The 26696-nt window shown below is 39.4% G+C and overlaps 1 protein-coding gene and 1 long non-coding RNA gene across 1 annotated transcript; one reads left to right on the plus strand and one right to left on the minus strand.

Moving 5' to 3' along the window:
- LOC115434446 (ly6/PLAUR domain-containing protein 6-like) overlaps positions 1–26696 on the plus strand; it is a 1359089-nt gene that overhangs the window by 638557 nt on the left and 693836 nt on the right.
- Positions 7255–15005, minus strand: LOC115435044 (uncharacterized). The gene is made up of 3 exons (XR_003937637.1): positions 14960–15005; positions 14007–14010; positions 7255–7374 (listed from the first exon to the last, which is right to left on the minus strand). It is a non-coding gene; the product is annotated as an uncharacterized LOC115435044 (long non-coding RNA).

Genomic DNA, 26696 nt, shown 5'->3' on the forward strand with positions numbered 1-26696 from the left:
CCTCAAACACCCCCCCCCCCTCCTCTCTCTCTCCCCCCTGACCCCAGCGCCATCTTCTCTGTCTCATCCTTTATGCATACTGACAGCGAGCCCCTCCGTTTATGGCACTGCATAACGCTCCCTCATTACCTCCCAGGACTCAGAAACCCAAACGCAGCAAGGAGAGGGGGAGGCGAGGGTGGGGTTTGGGTTAGGGTGGTGATATAGTGAGGTGGAGGGAGAGGGGAGAAGTGCCAATGATGACATTCGCTTTGGCTAATATTAATCTGATTCATTTGGCACGCCAGGAAGCATCGCTTTTAACTGTTTCTTTGCTGCGACGCTGCTGCTTTTATCCACTGACGAGTGTGTGTCAGGATAAAAATGATAATAAAACATGAAATTAAACCAGACACAAGCAGCAGCTAGTTACATTTGCATTCAAATGATGACGTAATCATGTAGACTTAATATTACAGACTGTTTTTGGGCTAACATGACCTTCACTTTAGCGTCCTAAACCCAGTTGCCCCCTGTGCCCACAGTTCCGTTTGTGTTACCATGGTAATGCCATGCGACGTTTGTAGCCATATCCACATTTTATACATCCACGTAACCAGAAGAACGTCAGCTAAATGCTCTATAAAAGCAATTGTCAGAAAATGGAACACAATCCAAACAACTCGCACTTACATGAGCAAATATCTAAACAAGCTAACAGCGCATGTCATGAATAATTTAATAAAACAACAGACCAATGAGACAAACTTTGCAGCGCTAAGCTAACATTAAGCAGCAACAGGACAAGTATTATTTCTTCACCGATGATTATGAATTTTCTTACCTTTGCTGTTTTCTGATCATAACCTGGTTTTATATGAATGACTCTTCTGCTATCAGCTAATCCATTGTTTTATGTTACATTGAAATGATTCCCACTGGAAACAAGTGGCTATGGATTTAACATGTTAATTAGAGGTTATTTCAATGAAATGCGAACTAGCAACTGCAAGATTTTTTTTTTTTTTATTTTTTTTATTTATTTTTTTTTTTTTACATGGCACATTTTTTGGTCTGGTTTGTGATCGGGCTCATTTATGCTCCGCATTATGTGCAGAAATGTCACTTCTGTCCGTACTATATGTTCATTTCATGTATATTTCTGCATGTCATCTCAAATCTTACAGATCATTATGAAACAGAGCAGTGTCACCAGAAATCACAGCCAGTAGTTGAAAGACGTCAGCGGCCTCAGAAACCACCCACGTATAGGAAAACTGTTCATGCTTTTGCCGTTTGTTCACATGTACATGATCACAGCCTCTTCCACCATCATGTCTACTGTTGTTGTGCACGACTTGTTGGATACTTTTCACTCTGGGCTGCCCTTTAGCAAATGTATAGAAAGAAGATTTTACAGGTGATGAAAGTTGTAGTATGTGGTAAACGTTGGAAAGAAACATGTAGTTTTATGTTCAACAGCTCAGTGGACTGCATCCCACCAAAATGGCCGCTGCCTTATAACTCTTTTTATCTGAATCTTTGTGAGTGAGGTGAAGAAGCATTAAAAGACATGAACTCCACTAGTCTGGTCATCTTCCGACTCTGGATGGATCATAGAGAGAGAGAAAATTATGATGGTGCCACATCCATGACTTCAACTGATGTATTTTCACAACAGTTTTACCATAAACTGCAAGTTCTTTGACTTAGTGTGAAACATATATTAATGATGGCATACTTAAAAGGAGATCAAAAAAGTCTTTTGCCATGACTGTAATGCAAGTTTTTCTTTAAAAGATAGTGGAGGAGGCAGGACTATTACTAAAGATTCATGCCGATGTAAGGAAAGCAAAGAAGTTTAGTGTGTAGGAAGTGACAGTTATATCTGAGACAGAATATACATGAAGGGATCAGAAAAAATAGCATTTAGGCTGTAATTTTAGAAGATTTGTGGACTATTTAATCCTGCTGTAGTCATTAATGTACATAGTGTGTCTCTCTGTACTTGCAATTGGTTCATATACAAGCATTTTGTTCTTCTTTTTCGTTGTTTCTTCTTTGTGGAAATTTCTTGACGTAACAATCTTGGAACTGGGGTCCCTCCTCTGTGGCTCTTCCTGATTGTATTTCAGGTTTTTGGGGGAGTTTTTTCCCTCCTTGTTAAACAATAGGGAGTGTTTTATATTATACAAAACTTATGATGTTACGTTATGAATATGAAATTGAATTGTTTATTGCTAGTCCTAGAATAGTAAAACATCCAAATAAAACTATGACCAATGCAACACAAACTAAAACAGGATTTGCGCAATATACTAGTTGATTTTTCAGTTTGTTTGAATCCAGGTTTTCCACATAATACGTGAAAATCTAACATTGAAACTAAATACAAAGTGAACAAAATCTAGTAGATTCCTTGGAATGGAAATAAATCAACCAAAAGCCAACATGAAAGACAGAGCAGGAATAAAATCAAATTGAAATGTGGTTTAATGTAATATCTAAACTCACCTATTAGCATGTTTTCTGACAGATCATATAATGCACTGCTGAATTACACTAAAAGGCTAACAGGCAAGGTAAACTAAATGAAACATTTATATGACTAAATTGTTTTATAGGCCTGTTAATGTCTCAAACACAGCTGTAGCTTTGTCTTGGAGGAAAAAAAAAAGTTTCAGTCAGTAATTAGATGCTTTAGTCAGACTTAGCAAGTTAGTGGTCACATTTGTTGATCATGGACCTCGTGGTGAACATAACAACCCTCTATTATCCTGAAATCTTATTAATGGAGCAATAATTTACAAAATTACAAATACTTGTTACAAGTTGAAATAAAGTAAACAAGATCAGAGTGAATAGGACAGGGGTCGGCACCCTTCACAATCTAAAAAGCAATGTTTTGACCCAAAAGAGAAGAAAAGAATGTGTCTGGACCCACAAAAAATATTTACCCCCCTCTATGTTTTACCACAAGATGGATACGCTAGCCCATTTATGATTATTTGATGCTTTCCTGTTGAATTTCCAATTTATTAAAGCAATGTTTGGTCCAATCATGAAATTATACAACTACAACTATAAAGCTGATTTATTGGCTACTGGAGAAAAATGAAGTCAATTAGCACATATGTTCTTAGGCTTAACTATGTGTTCTGAGTTTAGCAAAAATGGCACCAGGTCAGAATGTAGCAGGTTTTTACTTTAATCTGCACATTTTTACAGATGGACAGTGTAAGAGTGGCTTCAGCTGTACAACAATGGTGGTAAAATTTTCCAAAGTAACTGGAGAGAGGATCAAGGGCCACATCTGGGTCGGGAACCATGGGTTGTTAACACTTGTATTGAATAGGAGTCAGTGGAATAGTAGTTTCAGTGATATTACACTTAAATATACTCATTGGCTTCAGTTTCATGTGATGCCCATCCATGTGATGCTCATGCATCTGCAGTCCGAATACACACATAGGCTGCTGTCGTACACAAAAACACATACATACGCACACAGCACAGATACAGATTTGTTATGTAGTTACTGCTGGTGCCTAATAGCATGCACCACAACACAAGTGATACATCATGCACATGCACACAAATCACATCACCTTGCGTATATGCGCACACACAGATGCATAAATCCCTTTAGTCCACACAGATATACACATCAGCTGGTGCAGAGCATGCAGCAGCTTGTGTTGGCTGTAAACAGCAGTGCAGGCAGTATGGAGAGTGGCGGCTGTGTGAGCGCCGGGCCGGCCAGCCAATCAACCCCTCGATCTCCTGTCCCTGCCCTTCCATTGATCCCCATTAAAATGCTTAGCAGATGCTTGGCTTGAGAGAGACAAGCGCTTTTCTCTGCTGCTATTTTCATTTGTATGCTCCTTACCGCCGGCCCACAGTCTGGAATAGTCATTTTGCCAACTGGGATGCAGGCCCACTCCAGACAGTACAGTAGCATCCATTCAGACACAGCGCTGTGTGCTCAACTAGCCTGAATGGATGTTGTCAGAACGGCCTACACCAGGTTTCAAAACCTGTTGTGGATCGTTTTTTTTTTTTTTTTTTTACGGAATGAGTTTTACCATCTGTGGTCATGGTCACAGACAGACACACACCTGCCTGCTTTTGTTGATATGAATTTCCTTCATGAATAGTTTCCTATGGATGGATGATTATTATCTTCTTATTTCAGAGCTGTCAAACTCATTTTAATTCAGGGGCCACATCCTCCAAATATGATCTGAAGTGGGCCAGATCAGTAAAATAACAACATAATAATATTAATAATGTCAACTCCAAACTTTGCTCTAGGTTTTAGAGTAAAAAAAAAAAGTTAAAATATTCAATTAAGTAATTGAAAATGTTGACATCTACAAATTATTCTTTAAAAAAATATGAATAACATGAACAACAATGAAAAAAACTGGAATTTATTAAGAAACATAAGTACAATTTTAACAACATTATGCCTCAGCTTTTCATTCACACATGTGCATTACAACTTACAGATCACTGTGGATCTCCAAATACACAAAACATATAGTTAAGTTGGCATCTCTTAAGACATTTCATGTTATTCATATTTGTTCAGGTTATTCACATGTTTTGTGGAAGGATAGTTTGCAAATGTAAACATTTTCATGTAATTTTACTTTTATGAACACTGAAACAAAGAGAAAAATTTGGAGTTGACATTATTTATAGGTTATTATGAAAGTATTTTAATGCTCCAATCCATTTGAGATCAAACTGGTCTGTATGTGGCCCCTGAACTAAAATGATTAATATCTTCAGAGTCATTTTGGATTTCATAAATTCATCCCACTGGCTGGATTGGACCCTTTGGCAGGCCGGTTCTGGCCCGCAAGCCATATGTTTGACGCCTCTGTCTTATTTAAACCTGAAGATACATTATTACTTTATTAATGTACTTACAGTGACTAGAGTTTTCTGATCTGTTCTTTATTTTTATTTCTTCATTTTGACACAGCCAGTTGTATTTTCTACCTCTTACATCTTTAATATGAAGACATGTTTTAATCAAAGTGAATGGGACAGTTGTACTTAACAAAACATGCATCACTGTCTTGCAGCACATGGTGCATCCGTTGGTTAAAATCACACATGACAAATATAACATAAAGGTAACAGGACAAGAATAATGGTAAGATATATAACAAGACAGAAATAAAAGACATACTAATGAAAATGACAGATGTGACAAGACAAAGATGACCCAAAAAGGTTACAAGATGAAAAGCAATGTTAACAGACGTAACCAGACATGAGGAAGACACACCTGTAGTCTGTAATTTTTCCACTTTTCTTAATGTTTCTTCTAGATTTATTTTATTTATTATAAAAAGCTTATTCAACAATACAAAAAAACAGTGCAGTAGAGTGTCGGAGCTTGGATTGCTGAGAAATGTTGTAATGTTTGGAGTTCTCCTGCTGACGTTGGTAACTGACTCTCCCATTAGACTGAAGTTCATGGTTTAATTATCTTTACATTATTATTAGTATATTAATATGACTAGATGTCCTTCAGGTGCCAACTGTTCGCCTACATTTCAGAACCTTTACAAACACAGTAAAACACTTGAATTCCTTTTTTTTTTTTTACACAAGTATTTGGAAGTAAAGTGTGTCTTGGTATTTCTAACCTAGACCCCACCCTGACAGCACCACTTTCCTTCAACTTTAGAACACTCTTGTGCCTCGTAACAACAAGATCTTTTTCCCTACAGTTGTTGATGTGTTTTTAACAATGACCGGTGAGGTAGATTGACATAATACTGTGTACTAGCCCCTCCTCCCCTCTCCTTCTCTTACCTCACACACATCCTCACACAGGCCTATAAACATCTCATTTGTGACATAATCCTGTAAGCAGCGCGTGTCTGGAGCATGTGGGGCAAAGTATACCAGGATCAGGACTGACTTGTGTTGTTATGCCAGCCAGCTAAATAAAGCAGCTATTGTGTGTGTACTTGCATGCCTGCACATACTGTACAGTCTGTTTTGTGTACATATGCCCTTGTGTTACTGGTAGAAACTGAAGGCCATATTCTCACGTGTGTACATACGTGAGCATCTTTGTTTCGTGCGCAGACGTTGTGCATTTTCTTTTATTTTTTTTAACGGGTGTCCGTGTGCCTTCATGGTAACTGATCCCGCCATCTTCCTGTTACTGTGTCTGTGTGTGGCACTCGCCTCTGAGTACCGGCGGCGTACACTGGTGGGCTTTGTCTGTTCGGAGGGACTGACGTACGTCCATGGAAGAAGCCCTCCACTCCGGGCCGGCGCTATGAAAGGCAGGCTCTGTTCTCGTGGCCTGCCAATCACCGCCCGGCTTGTCGAAGGGGAGAGAGGATGTCCAGAGCTCCTTAAACTTCTTCAAGCGTGGAGAAAATGCAGATATGCCTTTCCTTACCTGTCTTGTCTGATGACAAAGCAAAGTCCAGGACCGAGAGTGCAACTAGAGAAACCTCATCGCTGACTGGGTTTGGGAGGATTTTAAAGTCTAGATCAGCCCAAATATACTCCTGAGACCCAGGAAAGGAAAAGGTTTGGCTTTTTTGGAAACACCTTTTTTAATGGAATGTCCTTTGCAGTAGACAAAAATGCATTGCCAGGTCTCAGGAGAATATTGATAATAAGACATGTTGAAAACTGGCATGTACTTCCATAGCGGTGGTCTGCAAAATTCTGCAAAATGTGCCAGTTTACACCAGACGTTTCTACCTTTTTGTAGCTGGATCTATACTGACTGTCAAAAACAAGTCCTCCACACAATATTTCATTGGAACCCCTTTAGGTGGTGGTGATAGTGGCTGGTTGTGTCATCATTTATACCACACAATACATTTACTCCCAACCGTAGTTGCATCCCGTCTTCTTCATGACATGTCAAAGATTCTCAATGGGGTTCAGGTCTGGAAAATGATGTCCTTCCATTCTCCCTAAATCACTTTTTCACAATTGAAGCTCAATGAATCCTTGCATCATCATCTTGGAATATATTTGCATCATCAGTAAATGAACAAAAAAAAAAAAAACCACTGATGTTAAGACATGGTTATTCCATATATTCAGGTTCACCTGCCTTCATTTTATGGACACAAAATGTTACCAATCCTAGACCTGACTAACTGAACCAACCCTAGATCATAACACTGCCCCCACAGGCTCGAACTGTAGGCACAAGGCATGATGGGATATCACATCATCCACCTTTCTTCAACACTCTGGAACAGGGTTCATCTAGACTCATCAGACCACATGACCTTCTCCATTGAAAAACACTCCAATCTTTCTGCTTTTTATCAAACTGATGGTTGTTTAAGAAATAAGAAGATACTCACTGTATCAGTTAAAGGCTTAAAGAACTTGCTTTCAGCTGAAACATTAATCAGTAACTATACACTCAGCTTAGTCAGAGGCAACTTCAACTGCAACATCCTCCAATCTGGTTGCAGATCTCTGGTCAGAACTGGGTTTAAGGATCATAAGTATAGGGTGATTGGGTGTCATGAAGTATTACTGGTAAATGTCACTATCATTCATCTGTCTACACTCTATTTCCACACAATAGCTGCAAATGAAATTTAAGTTCAGAGCTACTGCAGCTGTGGTCTCCCCACTGCGTACTTGATAGTTCTTTTTGGAGAGTGACAAGGTCAGTGCCAAGATGTAAATGTCAGCTTTGATCATTCACAAAGTAATCTATTTCATCTGAGCCAGATGGATAAAATAAAACTCCAGTGAAAATGAGACGGAGACAAGAACATGCTGTAACTTCTCCATCAGCCTGTTAGGATCCAGACTTTGAAAAATCATTAGAAGTTCAGGTCAAAATGCATGTATTAGGTTTCATTTGAGTTTCAGTGTTTACATGTGGCTAAAACACAGCCAAAACTAGTTCAAACATGGCTCGAATCTAAATCTACCCCTAACCCATAAATGTGGAACTTGTTGAGATATGAATCAAGCATGTCTTCATTATCATTGACTGTGTTTCTTTATTGTTTTCCACTGTGACCTCGCTGGTTGTACTGTTCGTGTTCGACCATCGTCTGGTTGGTTGTTTCAGCACAGACTTGAAACATTCAGCGCTTTTTCCATCTAATCTGTCTGTGTTTATACTCATTATTTTCATCACAGATGGACAAAACTCAATTTCTTTGTCGCTCCAAAAGTGATATGCTTTTATTGTGTTTCTGTGCCTCTGACATATACATAGAGCAGTTTCCCAGTTACTTTCAGAGTATTCCAATAGGGGTTCTGAGTTTCCCAAAACCAGCATCATGTCTTATCCAGAATACTTGAATCAGTCTATGGTGAATGGTGTTGCATTTATACAGATCCTTTGCACTGGAAAAAAATCTAAATCTAACTAAGTGTATTTTTCTCATTTCTATTCAAAATATCTCATCACACTTAAAATAAGACATAATCACCTAAAGAGTAACTTTTCAGTGAGATATAAGAACTTATTTTTAGACAATATAGCTTGAAAATTTTATTTCAAGAAATCTTACCAATATAATTTTCACTTGTTACATTGGGAGATTTTTTGCTTGAATTAAGCAAAAAAAAAAAATCTTGAATTAAACAAACAAAAAAAATCTACCAATGGAACAATTGAAAATTATCTTCGTAAGATTTCTGGAAATAAGATTTTCAAAATCTGTTGTCTAAAAATAAGTTCTTATATCTCACTGTAAAGTTACTCTTTAGGTGATTATGTCTTATTTTACGTGTGATGAGATATTTTGACTAGAAATGACAAAAATACACTTGGTGAGATTTTGATTTTTGCAGTGTGCAGCGTAATAGCACTCCCTGCATCACATTCACCCATTTGGACACACAAACACACATTCACACAACAGCAAAACAGTCACTGGGAGCAATTTGGGTTTCAGTGTCTTGCTCAAGGACACTTCGACTTATGGACAGGGGTCAGGGATTGAGACACCAACCTTCCAATTTGTGTATGACCTCTACTAACTACTAACCAATGCACAAACACAAAGACTGGACACTACAAAAAAAACAAAACAAAAACCCACACACACAATATCTGAGACACTGACGTTCATGTAAAGTCTCTGTGGCAGTTGTGGCTCAGAACGTAGATCAGATCATCCACAAAGTGTTGAGGCTGGTAGTTTGAGCCCCAGCTCTTCTTTTGAAAATGTCAAAATGTCCTTGGACAGAAGACTGAAACTGACGTTGCTCCTGCTTTTGTATGAATAAGGCACATTATAGAACTTTTTGAGTGTCACTAAGTTTGGAAAAGGTTTTATTCATGTGGAATATTTAATTCAGTCAAATAGCTGATAGAACGACTACAACTGAAGGACAAAAACAGACAAAACATCCATGCTTATCTGTTTTTTTTCTGTATCTGGTTCAGAAATTATCGGGTCTGTCTTTGGCCTAATTCTATCTACTTTTCACACCTTACTTTTCACAGCAGTAGTTTTTGCGTAATCCTCATGACAGATAAATAAAAACTAGAATCCAGTAGATCATGGTTGTACAATGAAGTAAACTGCGGTTGTAACCATAATAGTAGCCTGTGTAACTATGTAATCACAGACAACCACAATTTAAAGATCTAGATTCAGGAGGATTTAATGTGATTTAAGTTTGAACACAGTGACACAGAGAGAAAACATGCTAAATTAAAACATGCTAAATTAAATTTGTATTTTTTAATATTTTGGTATTTTTCTAACTAGTTTAGGTGTCTTTCTCTAAATGAGTAATCGGTTCTTTTTATAACCGAGTAAATGGGCTCAAATCGAAATCACAACATGACTTTTTCATCAAAATCAAAGTCGTACAATAGATGTAGATGAAAACACAACCTCCTTTGGGGAAGTCACTAATAAAATTAACCAGGAAAAACGAGTAAATGGAATCACGGTTACATGTAGTGTTTTAACAGCCCATGGTGCTTTTTTTTTTAGAAAACAGAATGAGGTTGTAATAACTGTGTCTCCAAAGCGTTATTAAACTTTTTGTGACCAGGTTGAAGCACTGGAAGGACTCGGTTTGAAACGAGGGCTTGATTTAATACAACAAAAAGTCTGCAATGATGTGATAAAAACACACTCACTCTGATGTATTTAGTCCTGGGTTGAATTTCTAGAAAATCAATTAAAAGCTGTTCGTAGCCCACAGGAACGCAACTCCAGTATTATCATGTGCTACTGAAGTGTCTCATTCTCACGTCATGCAGCAGACAGACGTGCAAATTAAAGAAGTTGCACTTTTACCTACATGGGTGTTGTATTTCTAATGAAGTCTAATACTAACACAACTATTATGAGTCTAATCTTAATGTTCCATAAGAAAGTGGATGTTAAAAGGTTTATAAAGTTGATTAAATGATGTACAAGCTCAACCAAAGAGGCCTAAATGCATCCAAGTGCAATTACATTATCAGTTTTATCACATAGATGCAGTTTATGGAAATTAAAAAAAAAAGTCCTAAACACTTACTTTGACAGTGACACTTTGACAGCGCTCCATTTAGTCAACAGGACAACTCTGACAACAGTTGCAACAGCGCACTGGGAGTTGCTGAGACGTATACGATAACGGGTGAGGGATGTTCAGTGAGCAGAGGGGAGGTATATGTGTGTGTGTGTGTGTGTGTGTGTGGAGGTGGTAGTAGGGGGGTGGGGGATGGGGGGACGAGGTAGGGGACAGAAGCTGAATTTGCGATGTCACGCGGCCGATTAGGCAGCTAGTCTATCTCGCCGGCGTCTGGGGGCCCCTGACGGCAGCGACGCCGTCCCACCAGCACATCTTATCCATCACCCTCCCTCCTTACACACACACACACACACACACACACACACACACACACAGATACACACTCACACACAGACAGACATTCTGTGTTCGCGTCAGGAAACATCATTCCCTTCTATGTCACCTGCTCGGACCAGGGGCATGAAAAATGGCTGTCATGCCGACACCCAAAAATGATTGCTGAAAATGAGAGGAGAGGGAAAATAAAAGTGGAGGGAAAGCGGTGCGAGGAGGCGGCAGGGAAGGTGAAATTGGAGGAAACTCTCGCCAGATTAGGTGCGGGTTAAGAGAATATTGATCTGTGTGCCGAGGACTGTTGATCTCTCTTAGCAGCACAAGACAAATGGCAGCAAACAGAAAATCGAGCGCTTGCCTTCTCTCCAAGGACGGTTCAGCCTCTCTCTGCCTTTCTCCTCTTTTTTTTTTTTCTTTTTCTTCTTCTTCTTCTTCTTCTCCTTCTCCTGTCTCTCAATCTTCCTGATTCCATGCTCCGTCCAGTAGCATCCAGCTTCCAAAACAGCACTATGAAATGTTTAAATTGACAAACATAGATAAGCTACTAAACTAATGACAACATCATCTTGTATCTTTTCCCTGAACATCAGTGGGGAATTTTCCTCTGTGCCTGTAATGTCTGTCTCCTCAGCCTTGTTACAGAACCGAAACACACACACCTTCACCTACATGGTAAGAAGCAGGAGTTTGTGTCAATGCTAGACTCCATTGAGTGATTCTGAAGGTTGCTTCGATAATTAGTCTTTTTCTCCCATTTGCGGTGTATGAGGGGGTCCACGGAGGCACTGTGTTTGATTAGGGCCACAGCCTTGGCCCGGCACCCAGCCGGGGTGTTTGATGATGGGAGCGAACTCTGGGCGGGGGCTGAGGTTCATCCGTGCCGGCTCAACATCAAACAGCCGGGAGCAAAGGACTTCAGCCCTGGGGGACCCCTCCAGCACTGCTGCATGGATAGGTAGATACACTCCCAGTCGGACAGGGAGGAGGAGGGGGAAGGAGGGGCTGAGGAGATAGAAAGAAGGTAATGAAAAAAATAAAGTGAGGAATGGAGTGTTAGGAGGGTGAAGAATTAAGGAAGAAAGAAAAAAAGACTAAGTGAGAAGGTGTAGGAGAGACATTTAAAAGTCAACCAAGTCGCCAGAAAAAGCGTTTAATCTCACCGTAATTGGGCATTGAGGGATGTACTGCGTTTTCACCTTTTCCTCAATAGTCATGAGGTGTTTGTTGTGAAATAAAGGACTCAGCTCCATGAGTCTGAATGTTTTGAGGCTATGAAAGTGCTTTGGTTACCCTTCAGTTGTAGACTGGTTAAATGTGCTAGGTTTTTTTTTTTTTTACTCTTTCACCACTTTTAAGGTTGTGCAAATGAAAATGCTTAGGAAAAGACTTTAAAGTTTGCAGACTTTAACTGCATAAACCGAGTGCCTAAACCTGACCATAATCAATTAAATAATACTATTAATGTCAAATTCACCTTGAGTAGTTGGAACACAGTAACACTGATATACACATGCCTGAAAATGTTGGCATAAAACATATTTTTGGCTCAGTAGTGCTGACATTATACATATCTCTGTTTTGCTGAGACACACAATGACAACAGTGTATTCTGTAAATTGTGATGTCAAACGTATCAGCTCTTCTTCTCTTAACTCTTTGCCCAGTGTTTAAAACTTAATGAACAATTGATGGTGATGTTGCACAAGTAAAAGTACAATGTACAAGCAGAGGTGTCAAAAGTATTCTCATTCATTACTCAGGTAGAAGTATAGATACTAGGGTTTAAAAAGATTACTGTAGAAGTTGAAGTATCAACTCAAGATTTTTATTCAAGTAAAAGTGTAAAAGTACTGGTTTCAAAACTACTCAAAGTATAAAAGTAAATGTAAGGGGAAAAAAATGCCATTAGGACAAAAGCTTAGGCAGTGCCACAGGGGCTTATAGTGACCTATGGCTATGACCTATGTCCTTGCTGGAGTCTGACATGATTTGCGTCATGTGCAGGTGCGATGGATCGTGTACAAACCAGTAGGGTGTCAGAATGGTATAAGTTTATACTTCTCATCTAACCACAATCAAATTCACTCTATCCGGATGGAGCGATTTATCTGGATATTATTTTTTTATTTGAGTGATGACAAGCTGGAATGAAAACAAGCCAAAATGAAACAGGAGTAACGAGGCTATTTTTAAAATGTAAGGAGTAGAAAGTACAGCTAATTGCATGAAAATGTAAGGGGTAGAAGCAAAAAGTCAGCTGAAAAATAATTACTCCAGTAAAGTATAGATAACCAAAATTTCTACAAGACAGACCCATGTCATGTGCTTTAACATAAGAGTATGATAATGAGTAGTACGAGAATGAGGTGAAAAACAAAATGAAATATATATATGTATAGACATTCATGCTATGATCAGTTAAAATGGTATGATGTTAATATGATATATGATGGTGTTTTTTTGTCTGCAAATTATTCTAAAAAGGTCGTGGTACCTGACTTTTACCTTTCTCTAAGCATATCTAACACATTTTTTTGTAGATAAACCTTTACTTACCATACCATATCATGTACTTTTATCATTGTCACAACATAAATGGGTTAAAATAACATTACTTGTGGTGTTTGTCTGCTGCTAGAAACGTCTCTATTGATTATATCAGTGTAGGATCTAATAATCTATATGTTTATTCCAACTCGAGAACCTCAAAGTTGAATTTTGTGTTTTTATTTTCTGCAGTTTCATATGCATAGATAACATGAGGTAATGTTTGACATGATCAGTAAACTGCTGAGCTCTTGCAACTCCTCAACATCTTCATTGGTTCGATCGATCCCCAGAAGTCAGATTTGAGATGCTTGTATGCGGTGAAATCGGGATTGGAAGGATCTGCAGTTCTATGCATCAATATATCTGATATTATCTTACTATCATTGGTGATTTTTGTTTCATTCTTCAAGCAACAACATCCTAAACAGTTCGTACTAATGATAATGATGTTGCATGAAACTGTTGTTAGTGGGTCTGAGTATTGTCTTGTCCAGTTTCATTTATATTAATTCATGTAAATCAGTGTCAGGTAAATCTATTTAGGATCAGATAAAACAGAAACAGTGGATTTAATGGACGCATTTTATCTTTGTTTTCCAGTGTTACTTGAAAGTCACCGGAATAACCACCTGCCTCACTTTCTAAACTGCCATATTTCAATTTAGATTTTTTTTTTCTACATTTCCAAATGGTGTTGAAGACTTTCTCCATCCTTCCACCTCTCCTTTCACCTTTCAACCCACTTCCTCTCCTCTTCTTCCATCTCCATCTCCATCTGTCTCTTTCTCCTTTCCCAGGTAGGAGGTACATGTAGTTGATGTGTTCTTTTTTTTCTTTTTCTTCCACTGCATTGATTTTTCTTTGGAGTCTATGTATGCAGCTCTCCAGCTTTTGCCTTTCTCTTTTAGGCTATCCACCCTCAGCCTCTCTCCCTCTGTGTGTCTTTCATGTCTCTGGCTCTGAGGTGGAGGGGGTGGGGGTGGAAGGGGGGTTTGATGTTGCACCTTTTCCTGACTGTTCACCCTTCATCCGTCATGTTTCATTACAAGGCCTCAGTCTTCCAGCTGTCTCCCTGTCCATTGCCCTATGCAGTATGTGTGTTCAACATGTAGAAGAGTTGAACATGCACAGTGTTGGCATGTGTGAGATGGGTTAAACTGTATGCCATTTACCTCCAGCCACAAGACTCGCTACTTGAGTTTCCATTCATTCATTCTAACTGCCACTACTCTTCTACATATATACAGTGCCCTGGCAAAAAGTCCCACTTTTAATGTTCTGTTGGATCAGACACAATCACTGTGGCATTGTTTATGTCACACAATGCTCATGCAATGTCACAGTGATTTCCATCCATAGTTGCATTAATTCATCGTCAAGATCTTGTATTGGTGATGAGAGTTAGACCACTGCGTAAATTCTTCTTCAGTAAATCCGTAAGGGTAATTTTGGTGGAAATGTGCTGAGGTTTTTCAAAATCCGGGGTAAAGTAAAAGTTCCTGCAGTGGGGAAGAGGCTTATTAAACTGATGGTTGTTTAAGAAATGAGAAAATACTCACTACATCAGTTAGGGTTAAAGAACTGCTGAAACATATCAATCACTTTAGTAAATATACAATGGAAGAATTACATTTTTTTGATTAGTGAAATTCAGGTAGAGGCTTTTGTGTTCTTCAGCATCATCATGATGGTTTCCAGTTGCCTGTAGGATATTGGTAGTATCACGTACAGTAACATACTACCTAAGATAGTGATTGTGGAGTTAATAGTTTTAACCAGAATTGAAGCTGGTGTAAGCTTTACCCCACAATGTGCTGGCAGATATTTGATGTTTTTTGTGGTTTCACACTTGCTTCTCAAAATTGTCCTGTTGGTCAAAGCCCTTTGCTCTTGACACATGGGCAGTATAGTGGTACAGTGGTTAGCAATGTTGCATGCTATCAAAACATGTATGCTAGGTTAATTCTCCTGTCAGTGTCCTTCACCAAGGTACTGGTCTAGATCTGGAATAGGTGCATGGGTGCCCTCAGTGGCTGCTGAGTGCTCCTTGTGTATGTACAGGATTGGTAAATGCAGAGGTTGCATTTCCCATTGCAGACAGTAAAAGTCCTACCTGGTACTCAGGCATTTAAATTTGTTCCTTCTATCAATATTGTCGTCTCCTTGGTGGTCTACCTATGGCTGTTATGTTCTACTGCTGACCCTTTTTGTCTCTTCTGAAGTACTTGAGTGATATTTAAATCATTTGATATATTTTTTATTTGCCAGAAATGTATTGGCTGGTTTTCATTGCACTTAGTCACATTTTCAATGCAATGCCTTTCCTATCTCACCCAAGTTAGAAAGATTTGTTGCAATATTTTGAGATATTTTAGATACACTCATCTCTATAATGTTTGTCTGCCTTTGGTCAATCCCCATTACATTTAAATTCAATTTCTTAGCTCTTTCAAGTCAGATTGAATTGATATGTGGTAGTGGACACATCATTCAGCCTTTCCACTCCCCGGGTTATGTGCAAATTGCTTGCTTTGACATATAGGTGGACACTTAGTCACATAACCCAAATACACATTTGCCACACATTTAAGAAGGCTTTCCACAAGATTTTGCAACCTCGCCAGGATTTGCTCCTATGCAACCACAAGAGCATTAGTGAGTTTGGCCACTGAAGTTTGGTGATACAGGTTTACATGCAGTCAGCATTCCAGTTAATGTCAAAAGTGGTTGGCCAAAGCTCTGCACAGGTCAGTCAAGTTGTTGGACAAACCAGGAAATACTGATTATGTGTCTGAGCATTTCCATTCTTCTGTGAGCTTGTTTTAATGCAGGGAACCGAAACATGTTCTAAAAACACTACTGTATGTGACATAATGTATGTTAAGGTTTCCTACACATCCATAACAATGAACCTGAGAGCAAAAGGCCATATAGTGGATCACTTCTATACCAGGAATTGAAAGTATATTTGCAGATGTTTTTTGGAATCTCAGTGCATTACACTTCATCAAAGCAAAAGCAAACAAACCCAAAAAAATCAATACTGGCAAGGATGTGCTGTAGCTAATACAGTAACCCACATAATAAGATGCACCAGGCAGAATGCTCCGCAATTAGAGGAGCAAAACTCTGGAGAATATTTACAGTAATCAATGTACAATTCTCAAGTCAACATTTTTAATTAATTCTCTTCAGCAATTAACTCCCTCAATGAAAAAAACACCCACAAAAAAGACCTTTCTTTGTGACATTAAACTTATTGCTGAATCTGGCTGTCTCATTACCCTTCTTGGCTGAAACAAATGAGTGTGTGTTTTGGGAATGATGAAAAAGCACACACACACTTGTGGCCAAAAAAACAACTAGTCTCTAGGTGTATATTCGTTTAGTGTGGATGGATTTCTCAGATAAAATGGGTCAAGCTCACTATTTAGTTTTCGACTGCAGGGATCGAGTCGCCTACCTCTCCTCCCACCATCCATATGGGCTCATGCATATGCATGTGCGCCGGACAGGTACGCCAAAAATGGGATTTCTTTTTTTTTTTTTTAGTTATCCTAGATTCTCAGTTTTATGGCGAAGACTGGCCATTGCAACAAGCTGTCTTTTGACTCCTTTAAAGGGGTCATGTGGAAATGAATTCCACAGAGGCAGAGAAAGACATGGTTTTCTGTGGGAAATACACACCATTCTGTAGACGGCGGAACAAATGGAATAGTTCATATCAGTCAGAGGAAAACAATAATCCAGGGCTAGATTTGTCGTCGCCCGTAAATGATCGTGGCAATTACGCTCACATTGTGAGGCAAGCAAACAGAATTACAGTGAGATTCTGTCTGTGATTGGGGTGTCACCCCCCCATTATTGTTGTGCCTCCTGATTGATCCTCTCCCTCTCTCTCTCAATCACTCGCCTCTCCCTTTCACTGCCTGTCTTGTTCCATCTTTTCCTTTGTCTCTTTTTGCTCTCGCTCTCACCCTCCACCTCTTTTTTTTCTCCCTTCTCTGCCTCGTTCTCCAGGCTAATGAATCTAATGCTGGGGGGAATAGTTTAGCCCTGTGAGACCTCCAGTCTGTTCAGGCCTTATTTTTACCGCTCCACAATGCCTTCACACCCTGGTCAGCCAGGGGAATACAGCTGTCCATCACTCTTCCTTAGGTCTCTGCTAACACTTTTACTACCTTTAAATTAGCCACTGTCACCGCCAACCATGCCTCGGTGTCATGCGTCTCCAGATGTTGCGGGCTGCTTTCTTCCAAGGCTGCCGCTGTAAATCTTTCTCTTCCAGAGTAGGAAGGCAGGCGAGAATGGCCTGGAGGACAACCACAGCTCACCTCCTCCCATCTGTTGGCGCAGGCAGCATTTGCGCGTCGGCTTCTACTTTATGTTGTGGGCTTGTGTAGCTCGGCAGGAGTTACAGAGTGACAGTTCCACAGGTTTTGGATTGTTGACAATGCAGCAGATATATGTAAGCTAGATAAAGGCCTGAGGGTATATGGCACAGTCAGGGGACTATGAACATGTTGGGTGAAAAAAACCCCATTAAGATAGACTTATTTTAGTCATTTGTAGCTGATACATAATTGTTTGGGAGTCCTTAAACCAACTTTGCTGTTTCTAAATGACGGCTGCAAAAAAAAAAAAAAAAATAGAGCCGATTGATTTTCATTGTTTTAAAAGGCTATATTTGACATCCACATTTACATTTTTGTCTCATACTGAACTTGTCCAAGAGAATATTGGTTTATATCTCAACCTTAATGAGAATATAGGTTTTAAACATTATTAATGCTTTTAATTATTCATGCCAAGCATGATATTGGGATAATATTAAATAATTTGTGCTTGACAGATAATTTTGATGACCGGCCTTGAGGACTTGAGAATTTATCCTATGTAACCAACATCACTTTACCCTACATTACCAGACTTCCCTTCATATTGATATCCCCCAATCCTAGTTTTTTTCCGCTGAAATTGCTGGAGTTGCCATCAGCTATATAACTGACACTATGGTAATGTTAATTTTGGCAACTTCAAGTAAAAACAGCAACTTTTGATATGCTGAAAAATGTGCTAATTTTTGATGTAGTTTTTTTACCCTACGTAACCAAGATGTTTTTCATAAAGATTTTGGTGAAAATGGCTGAAATTGACAAATGTCTTTGCGTGGCTTCAAAGTACTAGAAATACCCTTTTCCGTCCATATATAACACTTGTGTGCCAGGTAAATGTAGGCTGACTCATTATCATCTGAACAATTTGTTTACCCTAATAGTGGAAACTGTCCTTTTTCATGCATCAGCAGACTTACTTGTACCATCTTTGTGCTTGTTCAGACCCCATTGGAAATGCAGACAACAAAACAATCTGAAGTAACCTTTAAGTTCCGTTAAGTACCTATTTTGAGACAGTATTCTTGGTCTGGTAACAATTTAATTTTGTCATTGGACTTCATTACACACGAAACAATGGCTCTGGTGTTCTCTGCAGACTTTATGAAAGGCATCACCAGCTGATAGAAGCAAACTGGAGTATCAGTTTAGGTCAGACTAACAACAAAAAATATTAGATTTTTTTTTTTTTTTAATATTTCTTCCAGTTTAGATTGGTAGGATTTTCTTTGAGACGTACAGTTTGAACTCTTTGCTTTCCAAAATCACCTAATCAGTGAAGGGGGAACTTTTTTATAGGGCTGCGGTTCTGCATGGATTTTTTTTGGAAATCTGTCTCCAGCCAAAACCTTTAAGAGACCATATCAGTCCAAAACAACTTGTCACCATCTTTGTATTCAGAAGAGTTAAAAACGCTCGAAAAACTCGTACAAAATTCCTGATCTACCAGCATTCAGCTTTCACATGACATGACAAGGTCCTGAAGTAGCTTTAGTTTGTTACGTTGACAGTGGTAGTTGGAGGAATATAGTTTTCATTTTCCTTTTCTTTTTCCAGCTCAAGCTGTAGGAAGGAATCTAACTTTCTGGATATATTTTTTTCTACTTTTTGACAGCTTTTTGTGATTTTTGCTCTACTCAAACTGCTGAACTTTCAGTTTGTGCTGCCTACTGCCAAAAAGAAACAAACATACAAAAAAGTATGTATAGAAATATATAGAGAGAGATAGTGAGTGAGAAAAATGCTTCATCTTACAGTACATATGGCGTCAGTAACTCTGAATTTTGACCTGAGTGTTCTTCGGACAGAAATCCACCTACTTGTGTTCTTGGTTGCAGGCCAGTTCATAGGTTACCCTACGCCTCAACACTATATTAGGAGCTGCACAGTTGCGATGGGAGGTTTTTGGCAGTGTTACTACACTGAACATACTTTACCTCCTCCACAATAGAAAGCAGTGAGGGTCAAAACACTACCATATTTTCAAGCCATGCCGTTGGGGCTGGTTTTCCAAATAGATCAGCTGGGTGATGCCCACTTGTTGCTGTCATAATTTATAAAGATAAAGCAACATTTCAGAACAGCCACTGTATATGCATCAGATATTTGCTGAAACCTGTTAAGTTTGTTAAATACAATAAGTAACTGGTGATTTTGGCTTTTTTCCCCCACATTTTCTTACATACTTATCAAATCCCCAGCCTCTATTGATGTCTTATTTTTAAAACTGAAATTTTAACCTTTTCAACACACCCTTTTCATGGAACTATAACCTTAAGTGAAAGCTCATAGAGTGTTCTCTAGGGTTGAAGTGTGCAGCCAAAATACATGTATTAGCCTTCTTTTGAAAGGGAACAATGTCTAGAGTCTGTGTTAAATATGAGGCTGAAGCTACATCAGTTCAAACTAGATGTATATTTTTAAGGCTAATACAACAGTGATACATGTGGGAAAGAGATTAGTCAGTATTATTCTCCATTTTTGGCAATTAGCTAACTTTAATAGATATTGAATAGCTGTGATTCATTTTTGTTTATTGAGGTCTTAGTTTACTTTGAATTGGAAAAATGTAATATTGGCTCTACCATAACCACGTTTTATCATTATGTGCTATCAGTGCTGGTAAATCTGTCAAGCCAATTCTATCGCTAATTGAAACCTGACCTCAGTCCTTCAGTAACTTGTCTGTTACTGGTGGATGTTAAGAGGATAAAGGAAGAGCTTCTCCAAAATGCCGGTATGGATGGAATTAAAATATTTTGAAGGGACTGATAGCCAAAGCTCTTCTTTTCCTTTGTCATGTCTGTTTCCATTCACTCTGCCTCGTCTGAAGCCCCTTCCTCTCTCCCTCCCCACACCACGTCCATTCATGCAATTAACAATAGCCCTTCAGTTTTGTGTAATTTAGAACAGAACACAGTTGCGGATGTTATTAGAAGTGGTATCAATCAGGCTGGGGACAGTAAAGAGACATCCCTAATGCTCCATCACATAGCTCAGCTTCTGTATTTACAACCTTGGGCTTCCATTGCATGGCTGGCATCACCCAGCCATCAAATTATAAAATAAATCAAAACATAAGAGTTTTGTCTATTTGCAATTTCCTTTCGGCTCTCCGAATATGAAACCAGATGTTTCCGGCATCCTAAAGATGCTTTTCATCTGCCCTTCTTTTTCTTTCTTTTCCGCCCCTGCCTGTGTCTTTCTCTCATTCTCTGTACCCCCTCTGCCTCCCCTCTGCTTTCAAAATTAATGTAAGCCCAGAAAAAAAAAGAGGAAGGCTTATAAAAAGTGAAATGTCCTCTTTGCCCAAGGAAGTAGTCTGTTTTGCATTGATAGAGAGGCACAGGCAGCCCCTGGCCATCTGAGGCTGAGCCTGTTTTTCCTCTGCGATATCCTGCCACCACATCTCTGCCTCTCGAGTGCGCCTCCAAGTAAAGCGGGTGGGTCAAAGCAATAGCGTTCCCACCGCCCCCACCCACTCCCACCCTCCCATCCCCCTTTCTCCAATCCTCTAATTGGAGGTGCTCAGGTTAAAGAATGTCCTGGTTATCGCAAAGCCAGCAGAGAAACACAATTCAGCACTATAATTCCGCTGATGAGTGACTTGCATTTTCAAATATTTAGCATTGGTGTTTACACAAGCTGTGTGTCATTATCTCATTCATGCACATTCAAACGTTGACACGAGTTTATACAGGAGAATTTATTCCCAGTCAACCCCGAATAGGATTTTTAATAGATTCTGGATAATATGTATGGGAATTCATAACCGACTCTAAAGCGCAGACATTGATATTGTGTTTGTGTAATTCTCTCAGCGTACTAAGTGTGGTCCCAGTCATCTCCGTTGTATGAAGAGGTTGTCTGTTTTATGCCTCTGGCCTCTGTTCATTTTGACAAACCGTGCGTGCTCGCTGCCAGTCACTTCCAGCCAACCACAGCTACAATAAACACCAGCCATTTTTCTTTCCCTTTTTCCCCCCTTACTCCTTCTTAAGGCCCAGGTTTGATCCCGAGCAGAACCCACGCCAGCTCACTTCCTCCTGGGGCTTGAAAGCGGGGGCCAAGCCCAAACAAACAGGAACTCCGATATATACGGCAGCACCCCACCAACCCTGCACCTGCATAATGTTACGCTGGACTTAACGGCTCCACATTGAAACAGCCGGGGTTTATGTTTGCTTGGTTTAGGTTGGTGCGGCTGACATTTACAGACAAGCAACACAGGTCCTACCCACCCCATATACAACCGTAATGGATGTACATTTAATTCAGTCCAATATATGCAGACGTGAAATGAAAACATCTATGGACCAACTCTGTATGAAAGCTATTACACACTGGAAATGTTTCATCCACTGATAAAGTGTAAACTAGACAACAACAAAAAAAGATATTGGTAAAGGTAGAAGCACTCATTCAACTTGTTAATCACTGTAAAAGTCCAAAAGTCCATGGTCTGAAATGTAAAAGTGTAGAAGTCTAAAGTGAGGGACATTGAGTAACTGTTTATGCTCAAATTTCAAAGCTATTAAATATTTCTACCTTAAAATAAAATAAAAGTCATCCAGTGTACAAAGCACTTCTCGATGTCAGCTATAAAACTCAAAAAACAATGATGTCTTTTTTCCATGGTCAAGGCTGTTTTGTTCCATCTTTGTCACTTCTTTATTGTTACATTTATCCTGTGTGATATGATCCAATGAACACATCAAGGGTGTATATTAATCTATCTGTTTAGATTAAAATTGGTCTAATGCTGCAAAAAAAATCAATAATTCCCTCTTACATGCAATAAAACTAAAGTTATGTGCCTGTTTTGAAACTGTAAGGAATAGGAAAAGATATATTGGTGTAAAAGGAAAAAGTTTTTAGAAAAATACACACGTACAGAACAGAAAGTATTCATGACTGACTATAGGTATTAGCAGTAGGAACATTTATATGTGCATGATAATGACTATATATATATATATATATATATATATATATATATATATATATATATATATATATATATATATATATATATGTATATATATATACATATACATATATACACATACATATATATATATATATATATATATATATATATATATATATATATATATATATATATATATAATCTTCACGGTAACATGGCAACATCAGTGTTGATTGGAAAATCAATACAGGGCTCTTTTATTGATGTTTCCTCTTCCCATTAGACAGTGTTGGATCATCAATAAAAAGCAACCTGGCATTCCCTTTTCATATGTTTGGTAATATTTTCTTCCACTGGCAGAAAGATTGAAGAAAACTGTACAGCCAAAGTTTGGTATTATGAAAGTCCTCCGAGTCAAAATGTGTCATTTGTCATTAGCGCAAATAGGTCTTTGGGAAAAAAATCTCCCTGATGTTTACAGAAATGTAGGAAATTCTTTATTTCTACAGTGCACAAAAATGGAAGTGGTGATGACTAACAGCATTTTACGCCTACTGTTAAATACACAGGTCCAATTATGGTTGTTCTCGTTAACGTGACAGGATGTCAAACAAGCACTTCCTGCTAACGGCCTCTTATCTTAATTGGTCTAGTCTCAGAGGAGGGTCCGGCTCTGCGCTCACCACGGTCACACAGTCTGCTTCTCATCTGGCTCAGCTCAACACAGTCTCATTTTGTTGTCACCGCAATCCGCAAAGACAAAACCACTCTGACATGTTTTTGGTGGTGTCCAAGAAGTGCCAGTTGTACATCAAGAAGCATGTTTTTTTCGGACTTAACCTGCAGGGAAAGTCAGAGTAGAAATCTGGTGTTTTAAAAGCAGCCCCTGAGATACGAGTGTGCAACTCCAGATCTGCAAATCCAGATTCATTTTTAAAAAAGTTTTTACAGCATTTCTTTTCTCGGTCCAAGCATCTCTTTGGGGTTCTTGACTAAACCGAGTGCAGCACTCTTAATAAAGCCCAAATGCAATCTCCCTCCAAACCCAATGAGATGGTGGGGGCTCCCCAGCTCTTCCATAATGCACTATTCATGCTTTTTATTAATCTCTTTTTCCTCCAGCCATTTTTCAAATCACTCCTTTTGTTTACTCATGAATATTTTTCTGCCTTGTTGAGAGAGAGAGAGAGAGAGAGAGAGAGAGAGAGAGAGAGAGAGGAGAGAGAGAGAGAGAGAGAGAGAGAGAGAGAGAGAGAGAGAGAGAGAGAGAGAGAGAGAGAGAGAGAGAGAGAGAGAGAGAGAGAGAGAGAGGAGAGAGAGAGAGAGAGAGAGAGAGAGAGAGAGGGAGACAGAACAACCAAAAAAAGAAAAAAGAGAGACCATCAGCAGGGCATAGGAATGGCCTGATGGCACTTCATGCGTAGGTAATTTGTGGTGGGGTAGCCTTGTATTTCATCATGGGATAATCTAACCTTAGAGGTGTTTTACAGACTGCCTCCGAGCCCAAAATAGGTCACTTAAGCAGGCTTAGCCGGCGAGGCCAGCCTGATACGAGGGCCCGTACCCCAGGGACACCTAGCCACAGTAATTGGTGGTTATGGCCTGGGGTTTTTATTGGTGACGAACAAAGTTGGTCGTCTAGTGTCACATTTAGGACACCGGCAGGCCTATACACGGGGTCATTAACAAGCTCCTAATTACACACCAATAGAGTGCACTGCATAAAAGGACTTTCGAGAAACCAGAATAGCCATGGTTTGGGGAAATGACTACTAGAAATTACTTTACCAGAAATGTTTTTCATTCATCTAACTCTGAGGAAATATATACAACCTTTAACATCAACCATTATCCTGGGTGCATAGAGTTAGTGTCGGCACAGAGGAAGTTCATATGGCATTTTCATCTATTTTCCACAACCTAAACTAGATTAGTACAAATATGACTGAAAGGCAGTTAAAATTAGGCATATAATACAATAATGTTAAGGCCAAAGTGCATGTATTGCACTTCATCTGAAAGGAAACATCTTTCTTGGCTATCACATCATATATCAGATTAAGGAGGTTGAGAGGTTTTACTAAAAGATGTCCCACCTGATATTGAGCTAAAGTAACAAGTGAAAAGGATGGTTTGCGTAATATTTCAGCAGAAGAACAAGATCGTTTTCTGTCGTCTTAACTTAAATTACTGTGTTATCATTGCTTGCAATAAAAGGAGCTTGGTTAAATTTTATTATTTTTCCTATTATGTCACAAGCTTTTTTCTGAATGCATGAGAATTAGCTTATGTTTAAAAATACTTGTGGGGTTGTTTTGCAGAATGGAAGTGCCTTCTTATTAGTTCTCTGTTCGTTTTAGCGTGTTTGCAGCACTGCTCTGTATGTTTGATACAAAGGGGTAGTGATCATAATAGGCCGTCTATAAAAAGTACCCAACATTAGGCTAATCTGTCACCCATTTCCATTTTTTCTCTTTTTTTTTCAACGTGAGAGCCAGAGTGAGATTGTATGTGCTAGGGAAGCAGGGTTGGAGGGTGGTGGAGGTGGGGTGTAGAAAAGGCGTAATGAAAAGGGCCTAAATGACAGTGGGTTGACAGTGGGATTGGCTGGTAAATGACTGCGGAGTGGCTCGCCTGCGGAGAGGGGATGGAGGAGGCTCCCAGTAGGCCTGATTAATTCCACTCTCGGCGGCTGCCAGGGGAGAGCCGGGGTTAGCGGCTTGCTCGAAGAGGAGCCTATTACCAGTCCGCCGCTGAAACTGATATAATCAGCTACACAGCGACCCGGCCTTCCCAGAGACAAACTTTTCCAGGGCTCGCTCTCCATTCGTTCCACACAGGGACTTAAATACGACGCTGGGGGAAGGGGGGCGAGGTGAGGGAGGGCGCTGGGTTTGGAAGAGGGGTACAAAGGATTTTCTTTTTGAGAGATGGTTAGGGGAGCTTTGTAAGAAATCCTCTCTGCTGCTCTGACTCCACTCTCCCTCATTCTCGCTGTACCTCTGTATCTCTTTATCCCTATCTCTCTCCCTTCGCCTTCCCCTCTCTGGCTGATTTCCCGCAGCTTTGATAGCGACAGACCCTCCCGTGTGGCAGCAGCTTTAAGTCTGGTCAGATATGAATATGTCACAGCTCTTAATCCCACACTCTTCTCTCTCCGAGCTTCACAAACCCACAGCGAGTACGGCGTCTTCTATCTGATGTGGGCTTCACAATACGCAGCGTCCCCCATGACACCCCCCATGACCCCTGCACCTTATGTTTTGTGTGATTGACCTAGAATGTAAAACAAGTACAGGATAACATAACATCATCATCATCATGACATTAAAAAATCCTTACAGGTATCACAGTGCAGCTGAGGCTACATCTTTCCAAATTACATGCATAGCAAGGATTACAGGATTACCAAGTTGCTGTCATAGTAGGTGTGTTTGCTTGCATTTTCTGACTGAGTTCTGAGAAATTTATGTTTGAAATCAGTTTCATGCAGATGGCCGTGTGGATACAGTAGCTGGAGTGGTGTGAAAACTCAATACCCATCAAAAATGGGAAAGAGCGGTTGTCGAATTAACACCAAAGAATCGACTGATGGTAGCGACATGAAATGTTCTTAAGTGTTGGTATTGGCTGAAGTTGGGCCTGGTGGTGGAAAATAGTTCATATTAAGTTTCTCTCTTGGAAATACTGATTTTGAGGAAAAATATTGCACAACTCAAAATGAATGCAATCAATCAATACATGTGGGGATGAACGTCACATTTTTAACTTGACATACATTCCCACATTTATTGATTAATTGCTTTGAGTTTGATGTTCAGTGGTTCTGATTTATTGAGGTATTTATTGCCTTCATTTAGTGTTCAGTTCAAGAGTCACCCTGTTTTCAAATTCAGTGAAAACTGTCCATGTTGGACAAGCATTATGCTTTTTCATTATCAGTAGTGTTGGGGATGGTTAATGATAATACGACCGATTAATCAGCGATCTGCTTT

The sequence above is a fragment of the Sphaeramia orbicularis genome, chromosome 2 (genome assembly GCF_902148855.1).
Source record: "Sphaeramia orbicularis chromosome 2, fSphaOr1.1, whole genome shotgun sequence".
NCBI classification, from domain to species: Eukaryota; Metazoa; Chordata; class Actinopteri; order Kurtiformes; family Apogonidae; genus Sphaeramia; species Sphaeramia orbicularis.